Source organism: Mesocricetus auratus, unplaced genomic scaffold (genome assembly GCF_017639785.1).
Source record: "Mesocricetus auratus isolate SY011 unplaced genomic scaffold, BCM_Maur_2.0 Super-Scaffold_100003, whole genome shotgun sequence".
NCBI classification, from domain to species: domain Eukaryota; kingdom Metazoa; phylum Chordata; class Mammalia; order Rodentia; family Cricetidae; genus Mesocricetus; species Mesocricetus auratus.
The window spans coordinates 108159283-108167736 of record NW_024429188.1 but is presented as its reverse complement, the minus strand read 5'-3'; the positions used below and the strand labels follow the sequence as shown (position 1 = coordinate 108167736).

General features: G+C 42.0%; 1 long non-coding RNA gene across 1 annotated transcript; it reads left to right on the top strand.

The window, feature by feature from the left end:
• The first annotated feature begins 393 nt into the window (after nt 1-393).
• Nucleotides 394-6433, top strand: LOC121139883. The gene is made up of 3 exons (XR_005876703.1): nt 394-481; nt 2603-2671; nt 5974-6433. It is a non-coding gene; the product is annotated as an uncharacterized LOC121139883 (long non-coding RNA).
• Nucleotides 6434-8454: the final 2021 nt, after the last annotated feature.

Here is an 8454-nt window from a genome sequence, read left to right as displayed (position 1 = left end):
GAGACTTTTCTTGCACCACAGGAATAGAGGAGAGGCATCCCACTGGCCCGGGAAGGGGGCGTGGAGCTGGCATTGAGTGGCTCCAGCGATATTTGCCACTGCAGAATTGGTTAGGTTCCACAGGGCAAGTGTGAGGGTCTGGATGCTTCCTGTGCGTGGAGTTGGACGTCAGTTAGCAAGTGAGAAATTCCGGATGTTCCGCATTGTGGAGTACTGAGGTGGAACTGTGCCTGATGGAAAATTCAGCCCCTGAAAACAGCTGGCACAAAGCGTTCAGGGCTGCCCAGGAGGATAAGCCAGGGCGTGGCCCATGACTAGTGCAGCCCGTCCTGCTTTCCCAGGCCATTGTGTCGTTATAATGAAGTGAGGTAGTGAGGAATCTTGTGACGGGGCGCTTGGTCAGTCACCGAGTGACTTCTGGCTTATTCAGTACTGACTGGAGGTCTGCAGGAACGGTGTTGGTGCCTCCTGTTGGATCTGGGTGAGGAGACAGAGCCTTCCATGTAGCCCCACAGATAGGGGGCGCAAGAGTGTGAGATGCCCAGACTTACCCTGGGTGTGTAGGGTGGTGGGGCGGGGCAGAGGTGACTGGAGCAGTCTCCTAGTGGCCTCCCTGTGCCATTTTTTGAGTCCTAGGACATTGAATCCTTCTGTGAGTGAGTTGGCTGTTTGGTGGCCACAAAGGTTCATGAATTTCTGGACTTCTTCGTTTCTGCAATACTGAGCAGAGGACAAATAGGAAGTGGGAAGGGAATTTTCCTCCATAGAAACTGCAGGGAGCATTAGAGTCAGAGCTGCCCAGGCAGTTACCTCAGTGAAGGGGTAGCGACTGCAAGACTTGTGTGGCTGTCTAGGGTCATTGTGGCAGTAAAAATATGCTGAGACTTTCTATGAGTGTGGTAGATGGCAGTCAGCTAGTGACAAGTTCTGGAACTCCTGCCCTTTCAGTACTATTGGGGGAGAGGGAAGAGGTACAAGGGAATAGTGGGGGATGAGGAGGAGCCTTTCAGTCCTCCCTTGTAGCCTAGAGCTAGAGTCCCTGCTGTACAGGTTCAGGGCATGGCCCGGGACTGGTGCAGCCCGTCCTGCTTTCTCAGGCCATTGTGTGGCTATAATGAAGTCAGGTAGTGAGTGTTGTTAAAATGTCTAGGTTCCCAGGCAGGGAACCGATGTTGTTAAGATGTTTAGGTTTATCCAGTATGGAGACACAAACTGTGACTCAACGATCCCAAGTGGAGTTTATTGGTGGACAGTGAGGGAAAGGGGTGTGAGAGGTAACCAACCTGTGCAGAGCAGAGAGAGAGATAAGATATGAGAGAGAGAGATATGAGAGAAAGAGAGGAGATGAGATGTTGAGTAAGATGAGAGTAAAAGTGTAAGAGAGCATAAGCAGGCAGGGGTCAGTCCTTTAAAGGGGCCTTTTGCACCTGCATGGTTCTCAAACCACTCTGGGCTGGCAAGAGTGCTGCCTGAGTGCATCTTGCCAGGTAACAGGGCAGGCCAGCGTAATGTCTGAACATTTCATTCCCACCTTTATTTATGATTAAAAAGAGATGGGGGTGTTAGACATGGCAGTTCTGGATCAAGGACATTGAGTTCTTAAGACTGCTTACTGCTGACCTGGGGGCGTCCATCATCTTTGGGGGAAGCTGAGAAACTTGGGGTGTTGCCATGCTGGTTTCTTTGTTCTATTGTAGTCCAGGCTTTGCAACCCTAGACATTTTAACAACAGTGAGGAGTCTTGTGACAGGGTGAGGTCAGTCACCAAGTGACTTCTGGCATATGCAGTACTGACTGGAGGTCTTCAAGAACGGTATTGGTGCCTCCTGTTGTATCTGGGTGAGGAGACAGAGCCTTACATGTAGCCCCACAGCTTCGTGTGTGTGTGTGAGTGTGTGTGTGTGTGTGTGTGTGTGTGTGTGTGAGTGTGTGTGTGTGTGTGTGTGTGTTTCCAGGGTGTGTGTGTGTAACTCTGTTGTCTTGTATTGCCTGCCCCGTGTCATTTTGGGAGTCTGAGAATGGTGAATCATTTTGTGACTGGGTTTGGAAGGCCAGCCAGCAGGAAAGAATTTCTTGATTTGATCAGGTAGAATACTGATCAAAGAAGAGGGAAGAGTGAGGGGAATCCTGACTAAGCAGAATTAGTCTTCCAATCTGCAATAGAAATGGGGCACTAGAGTCTGGGCTTCCCAGGCAACTACCCAAGTCACAGGTCCAATTTTGTGATAACCTGTAGTGGGTGTTTTTCTCAAATTTAGAGACAATCTTATTTTACATATAAAAGGTCCCATCCCCTCAGGCTCCCAGCTCCCATCTTCCCATGCTTCCCAGGGACCCCTCCAACCCACCCCCTACTCACTCGCCAAGGAGAGTGAGGCTCTCCACCTGGGTCATCACAGTCAGTCACATCATTTGATGAGGTTTTCTTAGGTTCAGGTGGAGGATAACTGAGGGAAATCTCACAGTCTTAGGATATTAATGGAAGTGGGTTGTGTAGGAGGAGAGTCATGGATGTTGAGATTCTGGGAAGAGAAAGAAATGATGCTAAGTGATAACTGTGAACTTCCTCTCCACTGAGATCTACTCTAATCTCTTCCGGCAGTCGCTTGTAGCAAGCCCACCAAGCAAGCCCTGTGCAGTTCCTTGGATTCCATCCTGTGGTGTGAAGGAAGTAAGGATATTTATTTTTTTATTTGTTTCCTTTGAGAGGGGATTCTGACCAACCTTGATCATATACCTTCTCAAAGAGTCATTCTCTGGAGTTTGCAGGTAATTTGCCATTTCCACATCTGAGTTACTCAGGGAGGTGAAACTTTATTCTCATTTAAAACATAAATATATTTACATCAATTTTCCTTACTTTTTCTCCCTCTAATGTCAAATGTGCAAACCCACAGTTCTGTCTCAAATTCATGGTCCCTGAGCTCCATTTCTTTACTTATTGTATCATATATATTCCTAAATATATAATACAGTCTTCTTAGTCCATCTTGTATACTAATGATTTAATAACTAATCACTTTGGTAATGAACAAACACACAACACACATTTTGTTTCAATTTCCTACCTTTTACTGCTAGAGTTATGGGGATGGAGAGGTGAGTCAGTGGTCAAAGATATTTGTTCCTATTGCAAGAAGACCCAGGCTCAATTCACACCAAACATAAGACAGCACACAACTGTCTTAGGGGATTGTGTCTTCTGACCCCCATGGTTCTCCCATCTCATATGTAGTAAACAAACATACATGCAGGCAAAACATTCATGCACATAAAATAAATGAAATTTTAAAAAACACAAGTCAATAAAATAAGTAGAGTTAGAGTAGCAATGAACACCACTGAGCAAGTATCTAAGGAGTACAATGTCAATCTTTTGGGCATATGTCAAAGCGTGGCATGTTTGGATCACATGTTAGGTTTTTGTTTGTTTGTTTGTTTTATGTTTTTGAGAATTCTCCACACCTAGTTTAGAAGTGACTATACTAGTTTGCAGTCCCACCAACAGTGATTGAAGGTTCCCTTTCCTCAACAACTTCTCTAAAGGCAATTGCTGTCAATTGATTTGTTTTATCTTAGCCATTCTGACTGGATTCAGATAAAATATTAGTATCAACAACTGCCTTTAGTGGAATAAAGTCATAGAGAGAGTAGACCCCAGATCTATTCAGTCCCTTCTGACAATCATGAAGAGAGGCTGTTGTTCTGAGAGTCAGCCAACTGAAAAGGAGCAATGGCAGGTCAGTGTGGCTCTCCCTGTGGTTAAATAAAGGACTCCTGGAGAGGTGAACTGAGGACATTCACTCCAACTTTACTCCTTTCATTAGAAAAATAGGATCATACAGATTGTGGCTGCATCATGTTTTTATCCCAATGAAGACAAAGTCTAGGATGGAAAGATGGAATGAGAAACCATTACTTCAGTAAGTTATCCCAGAATCTAACAGGCTGGTATATTTCAAGATGCTGAGGACTCAGATAATCATACCAGACTATGAGAAGACATAGCAATCCTAAAGATGAATGTACTGTGATAGGTCTAATTTTTTGCACAGTATACATGACTTTGGTAAGGGAATCACTATATTTGATACATTGTACTATTTTCTGAAGTATCCTGAGAGGTAGAAGAACACATTTATTACCACATGTGACATGAGCAGAGGAAGAATTTCTAGGATCTGTCAAGATCTACAGTAACGTTAAGTCAGTTAAGTCACCAAGAAAAGACTCCTCCACAGTAAGGTCAAGTCACCAAGAAAAGACTCCAACCCATACAAGAGGAGTCTCACACAAAGTACACCTGTCCCTCATGTCAGTTCTTAGATGATATGAACAAAAATTTTCAGATGTAATGCTTTCATATCTGCTCCAGAAATGAGGTCTTATATTCAAGTGACAATGAAAGGTGGGGGAAAAGCCAAGTATAAAAATAAATATCATGATAGATATTTAAGGGCAGTCCTCCAGCTCACAGGAAACATCCCTTTCTAAGGAGTCAGTGTTATTTTTCCTTAGAGACTCTTGAAATTGTGACAACAATTCAATAGAGAAGATACCTGCATGTAAAGGACCTAGGTGAATACTAAAATAACTCAAGTAATGGACCTAAAGACTCCAGAACTCTTCTGTTCTCAGCCATTGAAGGACCTAGTAAAATGAGACAAGTTGTGGTATACTATCACTTTCTTTAACAGTGAAGATATCACTTAGAAAGGCGAGATTGTGTCTTATTAGACATCATATCAACATTCTATGGTTCAGAGTAAAGATGAACAGTGTGAGGGAAAACTCAGGGAAAGCACACTGTAGACCAGACAGGATCTACCCTCTGCTGTCTGCCTTGGAAAGAACAGGCAGTACTGGTCAGACATTCCAACTCCTCATTGTTATGTGTGTTCTGAGGGTAGTGAATATTTGATACTGAGGTGGGGACAGTATCTCTAGCAGCAGAGAGAGGAGTCCCAGGTTCTAGCAGGATCTAAGAAAAACCCTGGGCAGAGGGCATAATTCCCCTTTCTGGAAATGAAGGTGTCTCCTTCTCTACCTTGCCTTGCTGTCAGCTCTTAAAGACCATGGGAGTCACAGTGAGGTATTCACCCTCACTTCCTTTTTAATGTCACAAAACAAGTGAAGTCTTATTATGAGGAGACATGTCCAAATGCAGCAGAAGGGGAAGTGTTAGGTCTGACGACACCATAAGGAATAAATCCACCTCTCACTTAGAAAAGTCAGATTCTCGACAATATGTAGCCAGTCCTGACTGTTTCCCAGATAGACCCTGACGGGTTTGTTTAGAGATGGTATTCCACGCACTCTACCTTTTTATTTCACTACCTCACAAGTACGAATTTTTATTTTCTAATGCATGCCTTGGTCAAATACAGTCCTTATTCTGTTTTCTTCCCCTTTCCCCATTCACCACCTTTTCTTCTCATCCACATGTGGTCTTTTTCAACGGAGTATGCTTAGTGCTGCTTGCATGTGCCTAGGTTTGGGATCATCTGCTGGTGTTGGGAATATTTCAGTAACAGCAATCCTGAATAAAACAGACCCTCCTTGCCCTCACAGCCATCAATCTCCCATAGCTCCTCAGACAGAGAACTCTAGAACCCCCTCCTCCATACGTGGTAGCAGTTGTACTGGCTTGATTTATGTGCACAATTTTCACACGAAGTCCCAGGCACTTTGATTTCTATTGTAAACCTGCTTCGTTTTGTCTGGAAAAGACTGTTTCACTGCAGGTATGCTCTACCTCAAACTCTTAGTAACATTCCATACCATAGAGTTGGGAAAAGCTTTAGGTCTCCCTATAAATATGAGTACTGCTTTGTATCTAATTTACAACAGAGAAATTCTGCAAGGTGGCTTTCGTCCGAATATTCAGATGTAAACTTTTCAGCTCAGGCCATTTACTCCACTTCTCCATTCCCTAGGCATTTAGGATCGCTTCACCCATATTTCTTCCTACAGCCTCCAGTAAGGGTCATCATGCTTGACTACGGAAGTTGTCCATGTCTCGACATTGAAGACATTCTGGAGCCCCATACATCATGGGACACCCTGATTTTACTGATTCCGGTGGATGACATGGAAGAGGGTGTGAATGGAATTCTAGAAATATATGAAGAAACGGAAGGTGAAAATGGAGAGGAGGAGCTGGTGCTTGTGGAAACTGTGGAGGAAAGGGAGGAAGAAAGGGAGGAAGAAAGGGAGGAAGAAAGGGAGGAGGAAAGGGAGGAGGAAGAAGAAATCAATGTCACTGAGAATGAGGAATAAAACTGAGAAATAAAAGAGAGAGAGGGAAAGGAGAAGAAAAAGAAGAAAGGGAAGAGTATCAAAGGGAGGAAGACATGCCTTCCATTTATATTACTTCCTCTTTCTCCTCGTCCCCTTTCTTGTCCTTGTCCTCCTCCTCCCTCTCTCAACTGAAACAGAACATGCTGACTGTGTGTTTCATTCACTGCTTTCTTGGGGTAGATAAACATTAATCCCTGAAATAGGAGGTTTATTAGTTTTAGAGTCTGGGAGGTTAGTTGGTCATGCCTTCGTTTTCCTTTATATTTCTCCAAAAATGTAGGAAAACTATACTATCTTTTAGGATTCCTTTAATTCGTACAGTGCATTATCTGACATCAAATGCTGTGTACCTTTATTTGTTAAGCTCATGCAAGAAAACAGGAAAGTGTTAATAAGTATTATTAAATTTTGCTTTCTGACTCATTTATTCACAAATATGAGTTGAGTGTTTTCACTCTGAAAAAATATTGTGAATCTAGGGTACATAGAAATGTAAACCAATTCCATGTGAATGCTTTGTTTTTTCCTCACAATGCAGAAGGATTTTCTGGGCAGAAGGGCACAAGTATAATGACTTTTATTGGAAAAACGTTTCTTTTCTGATTGTGGGTTCTTTCCCTTATAGATTTGTATCTTTTGAATACTCTAGGTAACAATGACAAAGCTCAGGAAAATGGGTGCCTGTGTGGGAGTCAAAATAATGACACTCAAATCAACTTTTATTCATTAAATACCCAGTACATTTTGCAAGGTGACATGTGTTCTAGTGTCAACACATTTTCTTTATGTTGCTTCATTTGCCAAACCTGCTTCTGAGTCAGTATTTGAGGGCTTCTGGTTCTTTTGACTTATCCAAAGACCACTCAGGTGCTACCTAGTAGGATTGGACGGGTGTTTGTCTATAGCACATATTTTCCCACTCTTCAGAGTCCAAATTAGAACTTTTGGTTTTCTAATGCATTTCACAGAATTCCAAAGTGTCTCAGATGTCAAAAAACACTGTGAGGTTATTCAATGCCCAAGAGGTGATTAAATACTTTGTGATTTATTTTCACTTTGCAGTAGTGAAAGTTCTCTTTCTCTTGTCACCAGAAAATTTAATAATTCACATAGCACTGTTGGTGGTGGTAAGTACTGTCCCAACATTTTCCTGTACCATTGAGCCATCTCCTGCTGTAATCACAAGAAACTATAGTGCAAGGTGATCCTAAGGTGCTTACCAGATAATTATTGTAGCAAAGTTTGTAAAAGGTTTCGTCCATGCCCATCTTCCTCTCAGATGTAATTGGTGTGGCCAGGAGTAGCTGTGTCCCATTGTCATGAAAAAAACCCTCTAAGCCATTTTAAATTCCATATTCTGTATGTCTTTAAAAGGTCTGAACATTGCCTGTCCAATTGAAATATGTCACCTATATGTCCAGACAACCTAACTAACCTAGTATCAGTTTAGGCTGTTATATGTAAACTATCTGAAATCTGTAAGTAATTATACATTACATTTTTAAATGAGCTATATATGCACATTATCTAAACAAGTAGAGAAACAATATACATCACAAAAGTGACCTTGAAAATCCATTCCAATACAAACTTATTCATTTCCATATCATAATCCCTTTTATTCTTTTAGAAAGAGGTTGGTTGCGACCTTTAACCATTTATAACCCACCCAAATTAAATGAAAACAAACATTTATAAATAATATTTGGGTATGTAGGTATCGTTATTTGCAAACTGCTTCCTGCTGTTTCGGGGTACTGTGTTGGGGTCCTAAGAAGACCCCAAAATCCTGGCTGTAGTGTACTGTGACTATATCATCTCAGCTGTTTTTCAATGTTGGATCACCTGTGTCACTATTTCAGGGGGTCTTACTTGATCAATCCATATTAGTCTGGAAGGTATTTGCACATTTTCATTTTCTGTGGGAAGAAGAAAGAAATTTCTTTACCAAAGTAACCAGTCCTTGAACTTAAATTATGAAGAGAAAGCATTTTAAAATACATAAGGTGAATTAATCCAGCATCACATATAATCAAATATCTTTTACCAGCTGTTGCTGTTTTGTCAGCTACTGAAAAATTCAAAGGCAACACAATATCATAAAGTATCCAGACTCTCTGTGTACTTTCCATCTTTATGTGGTTTTAAAAATTG